This window comes from Acipenser ruthenus, chromosome 31 (genome assembly GCF_902713425.1).
Source record: "Acipenser ruthenus chromosome 31, fAciRut3.2 maternal haplotype, whole genome shotgun sequence".
Taxonomy (NCBI): Eukaryota; Metazoa; Chordata; class Actinopteri; order Acipenseriformes; family Acipenseridae; genus Acipenser; species Acipenser ruthenus.
The window spans coordinates 3,452,927-3,468,661 of NC_081219.1; the positions used below are offsets into that span (position 1 = coordinate 3,452,927).

Below are 15,735 nucleotides of genomic sequence, written 5' to 3' on the forward strand. Positions count from 1 at the left end.
GGGCATCATCCATAGATAATAAGTCAGCTTGTTCCCAGCAAGATTCGAATTCTCCAGGCTCAGCTCTGACTGGTTCTGTGAACACCACGACAGGCCTGTGCATCCAGCGTTTTACATCAGAGGTGTGGGCAACTAGGGCCTTTACTTGATACCTGCAAAAACTGAAATCTTGTTAGCTGGGCTCCCATCTCTACATTCACATTCCCATCATCAGTGGGCAAATACATTTTAATTGAATCTGGGTCCATCAAAGAACCGCACACCGTTGCAACCGAGGCCTTCCATGCAAAAGGATCTAATGACTTATAGCACAAAAGGGACGTGCCCGAACCGTCTGTGACAAAGCAGTGATTATTTGAATTTGAATGCAACTTACCTGGTTCATTGTGTGCTGAATGTGTAGCACTACCACTGTCTAGTAGCAGAGAATACTGTTCAGTATGCTTTGCTCGCAAGTGTTGGACCATTCCTGAAGTGTTCTTGTTGTAAGACAGAACAACCCCACACCAAGAGCATTGCACCTTTTTAATGGCAAACAAGGGAAAAGCTTCCCACACTTTGGATTGTTTTTGACTCCCTGCAGACATGCTAAAGATAATATGATGACGGTTTAAAAGTGACACAATAAAATATACCTATGTGACTGAGTGTGTGTGTGTGTGTGTGTGTATATGCACATTTATTTGATGAATATATGCAGCCAAGACCAATTGAAACGGTGTTTTTTTGTAATTGCCCAAAGATTACAATTCTGTATTGCTTTAGATAATTGTATATACATTTACCCACATTGTAAAACTACATAAACTGTATCAAATGACTGCATTTAGGTTTTTTATTATTTGTAATTCAAAGGGTTCAACAGACAATATCATAAATATGTCTAATCTAAGTAAAGTGGCAATCTCGGAATTTCAATTGTTGCCAGTTCCTAATATATAATACTGAAATGCTTGAGAATATATTGAATCTAACTTTTCAATGGAAGTTCATTTTAATAGTTTAACAATTAATTTAGCCAGAATAGTAACTGTCAAGTACCTCAGATAATCAGCATTTTAATAGGGTTTGGTATTTTGAAATTCCTTTTCCATTAATTACTATAACAAGCAAGGTGAAAATCTGTAACTCCCCTTAAAGAATGGAGTTTAGCGGGATTGCGTCTGTGCTGCATTGCACAAGGAATGTAGGTGACGAGAGTTCAATGATGTTGACCCACGTGATCATTTCATTGATTTGTTTGCTTCATATGAAACAGTAATCTAAACAAGGCCCATTTGAATCACCTGAAACATGAATAAGTTACTGAAGTACTTGTTTGCTTCATATGTAGCATTAAAACAGTGTTCATTTTAATTAGCTGAAGCTTCAATGAGACACTGAAGCATCTGAATTGTGTGAACCCCCAATAAACCACTGAATCACTTGAAGCCCCAATAAACCACTGAATCACTTGAAGCCCCAATAAACCACTGAATCATCTGAAGCCACAATAAACCACTGAATCACTTGAAGCCCCAATAAACCACTGAATCACTTCAAGGCCCAATAAACCACTGACTCACCTTAAGCCCCAATAAACCACTGAATCACTTGAAGCCCCAATAAACCACTGAATCATCTGAAGCCCCAATAAACCACTGAATCACTTGAAGCCCCAATAAACCACTGAATCACTTGAAGCCCCAATAAACCACTGAATCATCTGAAGCCACAATAAACCACTGAATCACTTGAAGCCCCAATAAACCACTGAATCACTTCAAGGCCCAATAAACCACTGACTCACCTTAAGCCCCAATAAACCACTGAATCACTTGAAGCCCCAATAAACCACTGAATCATCTGAAGCCCCAATAAACCACTGAATCACTTGAAGCCCCAATAAACCACTGAATCACTTGAAGCCCCAATAAACCACTGAATCACCTGAAGCCCCAATAAACCACTGACTCATCTGAAGCCCCAATAAACCACTGAATCATCTGAAGCCCCAATAAACCACTGAATCATCTGAAGCCCCAATAAACCACTGAATCATCTGAAGCCCCAATAAACCACTGAATCATCTGAAGCCCCAATAAACCACTGAATCACTTGAAGCCCCAATAAACCACTGAATCACCTGAAGCCCCAATGAACCATTGAAACACTGAAACACCCAGCCAATTGAATTGTGTGAAGCCTCAATGGAACACAGAACAATTTGAATGGCCTGAAGCCTTCGTTTTCTCTGAAGCCCTCATCATTATTTCATAAGGCTCTGCATCATTTAAAACTGCTGATTACATGCATACATGTAGTGTCCCAGTAGTGGGGTCAGTTTTTAAAAAAGTTATTTTAAATTATGTTTTAATTTTAAATTCACAAAATACAAATCATTGTTACAGTGGGTTGTGTGGATTTATTCATATTACAAATAATCATGATTATGAAGAAGGGTTTTGAAGTGCAGGGTATGAATAGTTTATAGCCTTAAACAAACAATCAAACAGACTGTGATTTATGACATAATTAAAAAATATTGCAGGAAGTAAGCATTAATACACAGGTTTATTTATCATATTTTATAACAAAAACTATGACAGTTCATTTTTAATGCAGAAAGTCTATATGATTTTAAATAATTAAATAGAACAAACAATACAAAAATAAGAATAATTAAACATTTGGCAAGAACAAGATAATATATTGAGAAAATAGAGGGGTCACTTTTATTGTAACTTGGTTCTTGCTGCATTGCTATAAGCCTCGCTGTGGCAGGGCAAAAGCCCTGCACGTGTAAATAATGTATTGTATTGTGTGTATGTATAGTTTAAAAATATATATAGAATAAATGTGCACTAGATATGGCAGGTTTTTGCAGTTATAAATAAAGTTGTGAAGTTTTGAATTTAAGTTTGGCAGGGATGGGGTTAAATCCAACTCTGCCAAATCCATGTGCAGAATGTGGCTGGGGCTTAATTGACTAATTGATGATCAATTAAGCCCAGCCACATGGTATAAAAAAGGAGCTGGAAAGCCAGTTCGGTTGGTTTTTGTTTCAGCAAGCATGCAGCCTCACTACTGTGTGGAGAGCCAGTGTGAGTGAGTGAGTGAGTGAGTGAGTGAGTGAGTTGTATAGGGATTAATTTAGGGGATTTTGATCCCACCCCAGTTTATTTTAGTGTGTCAGAGTAGGTTCCGGAGCGGGACCTCCCTTTTAGTGGGAGCAGCGCTAAGCCAGTGTGTGGCAAACTTTTGTTTTTAGCTGTTTCTCACTGTGTTTTGTTTTGTATTTTTTTTAGCTCTTATTTTTATTACGCTATGTCTGTGTATGTCCTCCTGCACTAGGGCTATCATTGCTGGTACCCTAGTGGCAGCCACCTGTCATAACATTTTGTTTACTTTAATAAAATCGTGACGCCTGAGTGGCATTGTCAGCTGCATCCCTCTGTCTCTCTCTCATCATTCAGCGGACACCCACAATTAAAGTAGCAGGTACTAAGACCCCCTGTTACACTCGCCCATAAGGAACTCATTCAAAGTGTCAACAGCAATCATGACCTAAGATATCCTTGAGCAGTTCTTTGGTCAAACGAGCAGTGCAGTGAAGAAAAATGACACTAGACTTCCCTCACTTTGTCTCGGTCTCATGAGTTAGTTTGTACAGAAGCTCATTGCTGCCATACATAAAAGAGGAGGTTAAATGTCTAAGAGACACAAATGGCAAAATCATAGATGAAGAAAAAAAATAGCAAATATATTAAATGATTACTTTTCACAGGTTTTTACAAATGCCCCACATGTCGACCTGTTCCTATCCAATTTTAAATAACTTTAGCATAACAGAGGCAGAAGTGTTAAAGGGACTAGGAGCTCTTAAAATAAACAAATCCCTTGGGCTAACCAAGATCATGCAACAGTCTCTTGACACAGGGGTTGTACCGACAGACTGGAAAATTGCAAATGTAATACCGATCCACAAAAAGGGAGACAAAACCGAACCAGGTAACTACAGACCAATAAGCCTGACTTCTATTATATGTAAACTTATGGAAACTATAATAAGATCTAAAATGGAAAATTACCTATATGGTAACAATATCCTGGGAGACAGTCAGCATGGTTTTAGGAAAGGGAGATCGTGTCTAACTAACCTGCTTGACTTTTTTGAGGATGCAACATTGACAATGGATAATTGCAAAGCATACAACATGGTTTATTTAGATTTCCAGAAAGCTTTTGACAAAGTCCCGCATAAAAGATTAATTCTCAAACTGAACGCAGTAGGGATTCAAGGAAATGCATGCACATGGATTAGGGAGTGGTTAACATGTAGAAAACAGAAAGTACTGATTAGAGGAGAAACCTCAAAATGGAGCGAGGTAACCAGTGGTGTACCACAGGGATCAGTATTAGGTCCTCTGCTATTCCTAATCTACATTAATGATTTAGATTCTGGTATTAAGCAAACTTGTTAAATTTGCAGATGACACAAAAATAGGAGGAGTGGCAAACACTGTTGCAGCAGCAAAGGTCATTCAAAATGATCTAGACAGCATTCAGAACTGGACAGACACATGGCAAATGAAATTTAATAGAAAAAAGTACTGCACGCAGGCAATAAAAATGTGCACTATAAATATCATATGGGAGATACTGAAATTGAAGAAGGGAACTATGAAAAAGACCTAGGAGTTTATGTTGACTCAGAAATGTCTTCATCTAGACTATTTGGGGAAGCTATAAAAAAGGCTATCAAGATGCTTGAATATATTGTGAGAAGTGTTGAATTTAAATCAAGGGAAGTAATGTTAAAACTTTACAATGCATTAGTAAGACCTCACCTAGAATATTGTGTTCAGTTCTGGTCACCTCATTACAAAAATGATATTGCTTCTCTAGAAAGAGTGCAAAGAAGAGCAACCAGAATTATCCCGGGTTTAAAAGGCATGTTGTATGCAGACAGGCTAAAAGAATTGAATCTATTCAGTCTTGAACAAAGAAGACTACGCAGTGATCTGATTCAAACATTCCAAATCATAAAAGGTATAGACAATGTCGACCCAGAGGACTTTTTTGACCTGAATAAAGAATCAAGGACCAGAGGTCACAAATGGAGATTAGATAAAGGGGCATTCAGAACAGAAAATAGGAGGCACTTTTTTACACAGAGAATTGTGATGGTCTGGAACCAACTCCCCAGTAATGTTGTTGAAGCTGACACCCTGGGATCCTTCAAGAAGCTGCTTGATGAGATTCTGGGATCAATAAGCTACTAACAACCAAACGAGCAAGATGGGCTGAATGGCCTCCTCTCGTTTGTAAACTATCTTATGTTCTTATGAGATTATATATATATATATATATATATATATATATATATATATATATATATATATATATATATATATATATATATATATATATAGTGAGATAGTGTAGTCCTGGGGGAATGGGACTACATCTACTAGAGGGGAACAGCCTTAGTTTGGTTAATTGTTTAATTAGTAATGATCCCCTGCACCTGGCTAGCATTGTAAATTAGAGCCAGGTGCAGGGTATTTAAGAAAGGCAGCCAGTTTGTTTGGGGTTGCTGAGTAGAAGGAAGCAGGACGGTAGGTAGGTAGGAGCCCTGCTGCCGAGCAGTCAGACAGGTTGGGTGTACTCTGGTATATTTTGTAAATCTGTGTGTTTTGTTTTTGTGGTGGGGAAACGGCTTATCTGTCCCACTTTGTAGTCAGGGTGTTCCTGGAAGTTTAGTTAGCGGTCAAGCGTTTAGTAACCTCAGTCTCCTGTGTCCTGGGTCTATTTTTAAAGGGGCAAAGAACCCGAGCGGGTGCTAGTCTTTTACAATATATATATATATATAATCACGTTATTATTAAAAAATAGAATAATGGAATAGTATGTTTTGGTTATTGTATTTAAGGTAAATTATTATAAACACGTTGTTTTTGTAAGATGTGTATGCGCTAACAATTTATTTGTCTATGTATTTGTATCAGGAATATTTAACATAATGTGCTTCCATCAATGCTGTCTCTGAAGTAGGCATTTATCGCTGTAATAAGTAGACAGATGGCAGCATACTGTCGCAAGAGCATGTTAATATAGCAAGGACACAATTGCAAGCGTAATGTATATATTTAAAACATTGTGACAAAAAAATACAAACCGTTCCTTTTCAGTTTGACTGAAACACCACAGTGTGAGCACTGTTGAAAAGAGTATGTATTGAGTTTCTTCCTGTATCAGCTCCTGCTAAACACTGTTCATGGGTCACATGACCTAGTGGTTCACGTGAACCACATGAAGCTTTGCTTTGTAACAGGAGGTGCGTTCAAGTCTGCGTAGATTCTGCAAAGATTCTGAAAATTCATGGGCTACTTGCTCCGATTCTGTTCAGAATCTGCGTAGAATGGCGAAAGTCTGCGTGGCGTGAACGCACCCACTGTTTGCTTCAGTTGGTTCATGTGGGGTCCAATCAGCTGAGGCTTCAGTCCCATCACTATCAGGCAGTGTGTGCAACGATGTAAAGCAGATTCACCAAACCGTTGTTAAATTCACCACGAATTGCTCAACAAACTGTTAAATTCACCGGTGCGTCACCGCTGAAGCAGTGGATTCACCGGGGTTGAGTCGGTGAACTGCAGCAAAACCAAATTGGCCACGCCCACTGTGGAAGTTTGTCTTGTACGGAGTCACTATTATCAGTGTAATTGTAGATTCAGAGATGCCAAATCTTTTGAAAATGGCTATGGAGTTGTGCATTTTTAATAAATATATAATAGCGATAATAAACATATTGATAAACAATAGCCTATCACATTTGCGAACTTATCCAGAGTAGCAGACTGAGCTGGTGACATACAAGAATTCGATATGAGAGAGAGAACAGATTATTATTATTATTATTATTATTATTATTATTATCGTGTATGTTATTTGTCCTTTTATACTTCAAACAAATATGTTACAAAGTTACGAAAAGTGGGTGAACTGTATTTGAAAGTGTATCCATTAATATATTCATATTTATAAATATTTACAGTTGCAGGCTAGCTGCTTTCTATATTTTAATGTAACAACAAGCTAGCTCCTAATTAGTCAGTTAAAGATAACTAAACCTTCGTCCCAATAAGCTTTCAGCTCGCACAGGTCAGCCACAGCCTTGCATGCCACAGCAGCAACCTTTCTATTATTATGTTGATTCACCAAACTGTTGGTAAATTCCCCGCACCGATGAGCACCAAGTGATGTCACTTCCGAGTCAGCGATGCAGCGCGCCGATGAATTTAACAACGCACCCAAAGTAAATCTTATTAAATATAAGCAATTGTTACGCGTGCTGGTTATACACCAGCATGATACTTTGGGTTTGGTTCCGTGTTTTGTTTTGTCTGTTTCTTTTGGCCATTGAGCCGTTAGTATTTTGCTTGTGTTTATTTAATAACATAAATGAGAACATTTGCATCTCACCCCGTAGTACTTGTCTGTGTTGTGGTTTCATTTCCTGGCCTGACGTCACCACCCAAGCTAGCCTGCCCCAAGGTGACAGACTGATGGCGCCTCTGGCTTTTATTATTATTATTATTTTTTATCCTAGTGTATAATAACTTGAATCACAGGGGTTTAATATTTGAATCTAAGTTTGAATGAGCTGTGTTGTGTAATATGATCAGCATTGTACTACAAAGCTGCATTAGCTTTAATCATAGCAAAAACTAGTAGCTTGTTATGTTAAAGCACTTTAACTTTGCCATGTTTCCTAGAAACAGCTCTATTTAGACAGATTATGTGGGGAGTATTAGCAAAGACTTTTCTGGCGTTTGTATATGAGAATATTTGGCCGTCTTGTAAGTTAAAATGATGACTCTGAACTTGACTGTGCTACAAAGCTGGCTCATCTCTATGTTTTGTAATCTTTCTCTTGAAAACAAGGTTAAGATCACATTGAATTGAAAGTTTTTATCAAAGTCCGGACAATGGAATTCAGAACTCCTACACAGTGTAACTCACTCGCTGCGTGAGGAATAGTGTGGTACAAATGAGCTTCCTGCATTCTCAACAGCGCAACAGAAGAGTATTGGATCCACATATACTGTCAGAGGACTGAAAACTAAAGGGTCAAATTCTATAAACTGCACTGACATGTTCTTAATTAGACAAGCCCCTGTTATTATCACCACATTGAAACGTCCCGGAGAGAATAGAATGGGGGGTCAATAGGGACCCCTGTTATTATCACCACATTGAAATGTCTCGGACAGAATAGAATGGGGGTCAATAGGGACAAGCCCCTGTTAATATCACTTTGGTTATTCTCACTGACATTTATCAGACATACAACCGGTTTTCACTTTGGGTTTAGGAAATATACAATATTTCAAGTCCCACAGCAAAACATACATCCACACTTCTTCATGTATTATTATTATTATTATTTATTTCTTAGCTGACGCCCTTATCCAGGGCGACTTACAATTGTTACAAGATATCACATTATTTTTACATACAATTACCCATTTATACAGTTGGGTTTTTACTGGAGCAATCTAGATAAAGTACCTTGCTCAAGGGTACAGCAGCAGTGTCCCCACTGGGATTTGAACCCATGACCCTCTAGTCAAGAGTCCAGAGCCCTAACCACTACTCCACACTGCTGTATCATGTATCAGCTTACTGTCACCATTTTCAATTCCTGGAAGTGCTTAAAAGGTTATTGTGCTTCTGATTAGTAAGGGACAGGAACACACACACACACACACACACATATATATACAAGTTTATAGTTATTGACCAGATAAATGGATGGACAATATAGTGCTGAGTTAAAATGTGACCTGCAGTATCTCTTTAAATATGCTATATAACCCTAATTGTTAACTGGTGTTTGAAATATTCCCTAGCAACTTTTGGAAACACGAGAGCTGCTTATCTTGTGTCATTTTAGTTCTTCATTTCTCACTGCCAAGACTGGTGAGCTGTAAGATTTCTAAATGTTTGTTTTGGAAGCATGTTGTTCTTTTTGACATGCATTGATCAGGGTTTATTGCAGCGTGTGAGGCTGGAGGTTCGTAATGATGAGTTCTTCAAGGCTGTATGACAACACATTGAACCGCTCCATTATTAGATCAATAAAACACAAAATCCAAATATTGAAGCAGCTGCATCTCTTTCAGTTAGATTGCAGCTGCATTGACCTTTTTCTGCTTTCGTGATTAATATAACGTCATCCCATGCCTTTCTTGATTGTTTTCAGTGCTCCCCTGATATTTCACCATTTGATTCTTCACTCATTTGGTGAATTCACTGTTAGACCGTGTTAACAGCATGTATTTTCCTGTATAAGGGCTCTTCACTTATGCACTGTTTTCAGTATTTCATGTTTTTTTATGTGTAAGTCGAATAGCGAAGACCGATGAAGACTTAACATTTTATTAAAATCCCAGGCAGCTATCACTTTGCAGACCATTAAATGATTGCTAGTTTTTTCACTCATTTTTGTAATACATTAGAATCTATTTTCTAACCTCTAATCAGCACTAACAACATTGCCACTGGTTTCCCGTTTTCTATTGTTGAACATATTGTATTTTATTCTTGGGTTTGGAATATGCAGGTACTCCAGTGAGCAGGTTATAGATGCCATGCTGCTGCTGTTTCCAGGTACCCTAATCAATACATGTGCTGTAGGTCAAACTAACTCCAGTGGTCTCCACACCAAGCACCTGACTGAGTTTCATCACCTACAGTACCTGGAAGCTTCAGTTTATCTCTAGCGTCGCTTTTGAAATATTCGAATATCCTGATATAAAACCCATGTGAAGAGCCAAGCGTTTCTTATCATATTAAAGGGAATCAACAATAATGTTAATAAAATGTAAGTGAAAATGCTTTTTATTGCACCTCAGCTTTTTATTGCACCTGTTTCTTATTATTTAGGCTTTTGAAATATTTTTTCTCTTGGCAAGAGTGAACAGGAGTTCACGATTATCAATACCTCTCCTACACATCTTGGTTTCACAGGTGTGCATATTTATCTTGGGAGTTTTTAACTCTGATATATATGTTGCCATCATGTTTTTCTACACTACTCTTATCTTGATGCACAATTCCAGTGCTTAACCCCACAAAAGTGATGAAATATGAAAAGAAAAAGAAGTAATGGCACAGACTGGCACATTTTCAAAGGGGTTTGGATGGCGCTTCCATTGGCTGCATTATTCTCAAATGTGCTGTTTTGAAGGATGCACATATTAAAACAAACATGTCATTACTGTTTAAAACATACTATTGGGTACTAATTTAGAGTGAAGACAGTTATCAGTTTCTGTGCCTTATTCTTAGGTAATCTGTCACACTTGTACTTCCTGGGTCATTTCACCTTAGCAGTATCTTCTGGGTCAAAGCAGCTCATTGGTTTATGACAGGAAAGAAGCCATTGAAAGGGTGTGGACAATTTCACCCTTCAGGTGACCAAGCAAATTCTTTCTTTAACCAAGTTAAAAGTATTACAATAAAAATACATGTTTATTAGAACATGTGTTTCTTTCAAAACTGCACATTAAAGACCTCTATAATGAATGGAAGTGATTGACAGAAAATAATTGTGAATTAATTTGTTAGCAACAACCACTTCAAGCACTTAGACATCTACTATTGTAATGTATGCATGATGATAGTTTATACATTGTGACGTATGGTTTTCAAGGCACTTACCTGTCTAAATGGAGATTAGACACCCTGAGTAAAACCTTTCTCATGTAGGGCACTGCAGGTAATGTACTGTACTGGGAGGGGTTCTGTTGTAGTTAACAAACTACGTTCTGAAATGTTACCTGTCATGCCCTTTCATTCAGTATACAGGTCTCCAGTGTGCATTTTTAAAAGAAACATGCTATCACAAACATATGTTTTTATTTGAACTATAACGTCAGGTGCTACACTAGGTAAAAGAAAGTTCTCAGTTTGCTTGCCTGACATTCCAGGAAGTATGTTACACTTGCACTTGCACTTGCTAGGTCATTTCACCTTGCAGTGTGTTAGGGGTCAAGCATCTTACTGGCTGCAAACCATGCCAGTCATATGGACAGGAAGCCGGTCTGTTTCTGTCATTTTTGGAATACTTGTTTTTTATTAATTCATTCACCAGCTTCCAGTATGTTCACAGCCTTCATGTTCAGCCACCCTTTTATTTTTCTGCAGTCGGTGATTTCAAACCCGCCTCTCACATGCAATGTGTTGGACACTCATTAGGTAACGTCCACTATGAAGCTGCAATCCTGGGGCGGAGGGAGTCTCAGTTCAAATTGGTTTGATCTCGATCTGCTGCTGATTTCAAACTGCTTTCAAGTCAGTCCCAGTTGCAGAGAAACCTGGCGCTAGTGTAGTCCCAGATACCGTGTTTTAAAATGAAAATACCTGTTTGCTAAAACAAAGATTTCTTTCAAAACGACAGAGTTGAGACCTATATAGTCAATGGATATACATACTGTAGCAATCACTTAAAGGATACATCAGAATAACCATTTAATGGAAAGCGTCATTTTCTTATACAGTAGAACCTGTCATATCTGATTTAATTGGTCCATCAGCTACATAAAAATATCGTATCTCAGAAGGAGGCGTTATACTACATTGTAGTTGCTTTATAAACATCAGGACATTATAAATGAACAATATCAAGTTTACTGCACATATACTATACAAAGAAAGTAAGTAAACATTAATGCAAAACAAACCACTGTAATACAGTATTTGGCCATTTATAAAACAGCATTCCATAAACAGTTCTTGCCATGCTGAATAATCTGACAGAAATCGCGTTTTAAAACAACAAAAAGCATGCACACAAACACAAACTGACTTTGGAAATCACAAAAAATCTTGTTCCAGCTTTTTACCGCTACAGTACTCATATGAATTCCTTTCTTTCTATCATTGAACATGGTTAAACTGGGCAGTTTGTTTTACTGAAGTACTGTAGTAATATTTTGTTATGATGAAATACTTGTTAGTATGATAACCCAATATACTAATGCTGCACACAATAATAATCATAACGATAATCATACATTATAAAACCTACTTAATCAAACTTTAACCCTTGGGGCTAAGCCACAGCTGGATTTTATTGGAATGTTTTAAAGCACAGGGGAATCACCCTAGATAACACTAACTGTCTATCCAACCCTGGTCCTGGAGACCCACAATCCTGTAGGTTTTTGGGGTATCTTGAAATCATCAGTGGCTAAAGACCTGGATTTTTTTAGTGTTGACCAATTAAGAAAACCAGAAGATCCTTCGTCTCTCCAGGACCAGGGTTGGCCACCCCTGATGTGTCCTTTCTACCCCCCCCAGGATTACAGCTAACCATTGATTTCTGTGGCTCCCCTCAGCCCAGGGGTGACCAAAGTGGGCTATTCCACTCCTGTTCTTTGTTCCAGCCCTGTTCCAAATTGCTTAATTGAACCTCTATCCAAACCGTGAGGTAGTTAATCATATCATTTTAGCTGTTAAACGTGGAGTGGAATGACCCTCCAGGATTGTGACTGCACACCCCTGCCTTAGCCTTAGTTTCTTATTGTGTATTTTAGAATGTATACGAGCGGGTGTTTGAATTACTGGATCGATACAACATGCATTGCATGTTATTTAGATGAGAACAGTTCCTGTTTGGTGAATTGCAATATTATTCTATTAATCCAGGGGTTTAGTATTGCAACACAACACAGTGACGTGACTGGAGTTTTAATCTGTGATCAACACTCACTTCGCCAACCTCAGCTTTTCATAATAAATCTGGTATACACAGAAAGCTCTCTGAGAGCCTGTCTCATTCTCTCAGGTAACCTTTTCAGTTTCAACGTCTCTCCTCAGGTGTTAAGGAGGAGAGGTCTTTTAATTCATATATTGTTAAATGTGAAGGTTGTAACAGCATGCAACCTACAAACAAATAGGTGTGGTCCCTTTAAAACCCCTGCTTTGGGGTAGCAGTATGTTTATAGAATATGTACTGTAGATAGAGTGTGTGATCTGTACTATTTAAAACCAAGATACAACTATAAGCAACTACAAGCTAAGACCTATAGTTTTACCTTACAATTCCGCTTGAGCATATTGTTATGGATTGCTATTTAAAACCAGCAAAGTATGTTCCATCACAGAGTTCAATTAGGCTTAATTGGGGGAGTTTAAGAGCTAGCTCTGTGTGGGTTCAGTGTGTTGTGTACACAGCTGTAGGGGCAATCAGTATGTGGGAGCCAGAAAACAAACAGAGTTTAACAGAAGAAGGAAGAATTAAAGGATATGTACTGAATGACTGGAGCTGGAGAGGAACTGGATGGAGTTGAACTGTTTGAATCAAACTGCCTTGTGAATAAAGGAACGTTATGTGTCCATGTTTATTAAAAAAGGTGATGAACTATTAAACAAGGATATCACTAATAAAAGACTGTGACTAAGGTAACATTAGGTAGATTAGTGCTAATCAGAGTCTGAAACCAGCAGGTTCTATAAAATGATGTGATTAAGGACACCCAGTTTATCTTTGGTGATGTACTTTTAAAGCTTTTTATTGATTGACACAAATCTGACATTTATTAACTTAACTGTTATAAAGTGTCCTTAAATGTGGATTCTTCAGTGTAAATGTAGTAGATGCTGTTGTGAAACGTCAAGATATATATTTGTGTGAGGAAATCTAGTTTCTTCATTATTCATTATTATTTTTTTGTGTTCTGAGCTTCTCAGGACAAGTTAATAAAAATTGATTCAAGGGCTGCCTGTTACCATGACTTATAACAAGGAAAATACACTGAAACTGTACGTTAATGAGTGGAGGGTACATTATGTGGTATGGGCATTGAAAGTCTGTTAAATATTTCTTAAGAATGGAGTAATAAAACCACTAACGATCTGAAAAAAAAATCTAGTTATTCAATATATAGAACAATGGCTCCCTCTAGAGGCTATTCTATGTTCCTGCAACTTGAAACTCCATTCATTACTGCTGTGGCTTGCATTTTCCATTGTATGCAACTAACATACTCCAGTCTACTGCACTAGCAATATTAATAAATATGAACACGTTTGTAGCTTTCTCTATATCAGTTTTCTGAACTAGCCGGCTGGGTTTGTTTTGGGTTTGATTTGTCTCCTCATTCCTCTACTGGGGATAACATTCATGATTGGGATCTTTAAATGGGGAAATAAAGGGTAAAGTCAAGGAGAAGGACAGCAGTTCCCCAAGTCATAGACTGTGCTGCACAGGTAGGCTTCTGCCACGTTTCCACTGCCTTCTCCCAGGTAGAGCTGAGCTGTCCGGTCTGGATGAGGTGTAGTTAAAGATGGCTGTCCCTGGAATTCTGTCAGGTATAGCTGACCCAGGAAGTAGTAGTGCGGCAGTAAAAGGACATGTTGGATTGTGGGATTGATTGAATATATGCAAACAAGCGAAGATCAACAAAGTTAAACAAACATTTTTGGCTGTTTGTGTTTTCGGTCTTTAAATCGCTGTCTGTAGTCCTATCAATGAGGTTTCATCACACAATAAGAGAAAAGTGGTGGAAAACAGCCTCCATTGTTCTAAACAGTTTGTCTCTTTGGCACACGCCTTTCAATGATGTACTGGCCCCATTGGGCATGCGATACAAAACTGTACTGTCTGAGGTGTAGCTGAGGTATAGCTGAGTGTCAGTGAACACCCTCCAGCTACACCTCACCCAGACCGTACAGCTCAGCTATACCTGGGGACAGACAGTGGGAACACCCTCCAGCTCAGCTACCTGGGGACAGACAGTGGGAACACCCTCCAGCTACACCTCACCCAGACCGTCCAGCTCAGCTACCTGGGGACAGGCAGTGGGAACACCCTCCAGCTCAGCTACCTGGGGACAGGCAGTGGGAACACCCTCCAGCTACACCTCACCCAGACTGTCCAGCTCAGCTATACCTGGGGACAGACAGTGGGAACACCCTCCAGCTCAGCTACCTGGGGACAGACAGTGGGAACACCCTCCAGCTACACCTCACCCAGACCGTCCAGCTCAGCTACCTGGGGACAGGCAGTGGGAACACCCTCCAGCTACACCTCACCCAGACCGTACAGCTCAGCTACCTGGGGACAGACAGTGGGAACACCCTCCAGCTCAGCTACCTGGGGACAGGCAGTGGAAACACCCTCCAGCTACACCTCACCCAGACCGTCCAGCTCAGCTACCTGGGGACAGGCAGTGGGAACACCCTCCAGCTACACCTCACCCAGACTGTCCAGCTCAGCTATACCTGGGGACAGACAGTGGGAACACCCTCCAGCTCAGCTACCTGGGGACAGACAGTGGGAACACCCTCCAGCTACACCTCACCCAGACCGTCCAGCTCAGCTACCTGGGGACAGGCAGTGGGAACACCCTCCAGCTACACCTCACCCAGACCGTACAGCTCAGCTACCTGGGGACAGACAGTGGGAACACCCTCCAGCTCAGCTACCTGGGGACAGGCAGTGGAAACACCCTCCAGCTACACCTCACCCAGACCGTCCAGCTCAGCTACCTGGGGACAGGCAGTGAAAACATCCTCCAGCTACACCTCACCCAGACTGTCCAGCTCAGCTATACCTGGGGACAGACAGTGGGAACACCCTCCAGCTCAGCTACCTGGGGACAGACAGTGGGAACACCCTCCAGCTACACCTCACCCAGACCGTCCAGCTCAGCTACCTGGGGACAGGCAGTGAAAACATCCTCC

General features: G+C 39.6%; 1 protein-coding gene across 1 annotated transcript in view; it reads left to right on the forward strand.

Moving 5' to 3' along the window:
* Nucleotides 1-15,735, forward strand: part of LOC117396973 (protein crumbs homolog 2-like) — a 197,460-nt gene that overhangs the window by 16,524 nt on the left and 165,201 nt on the right. The gene's annotated exons all lie outside the window — the stretch shown is intronic.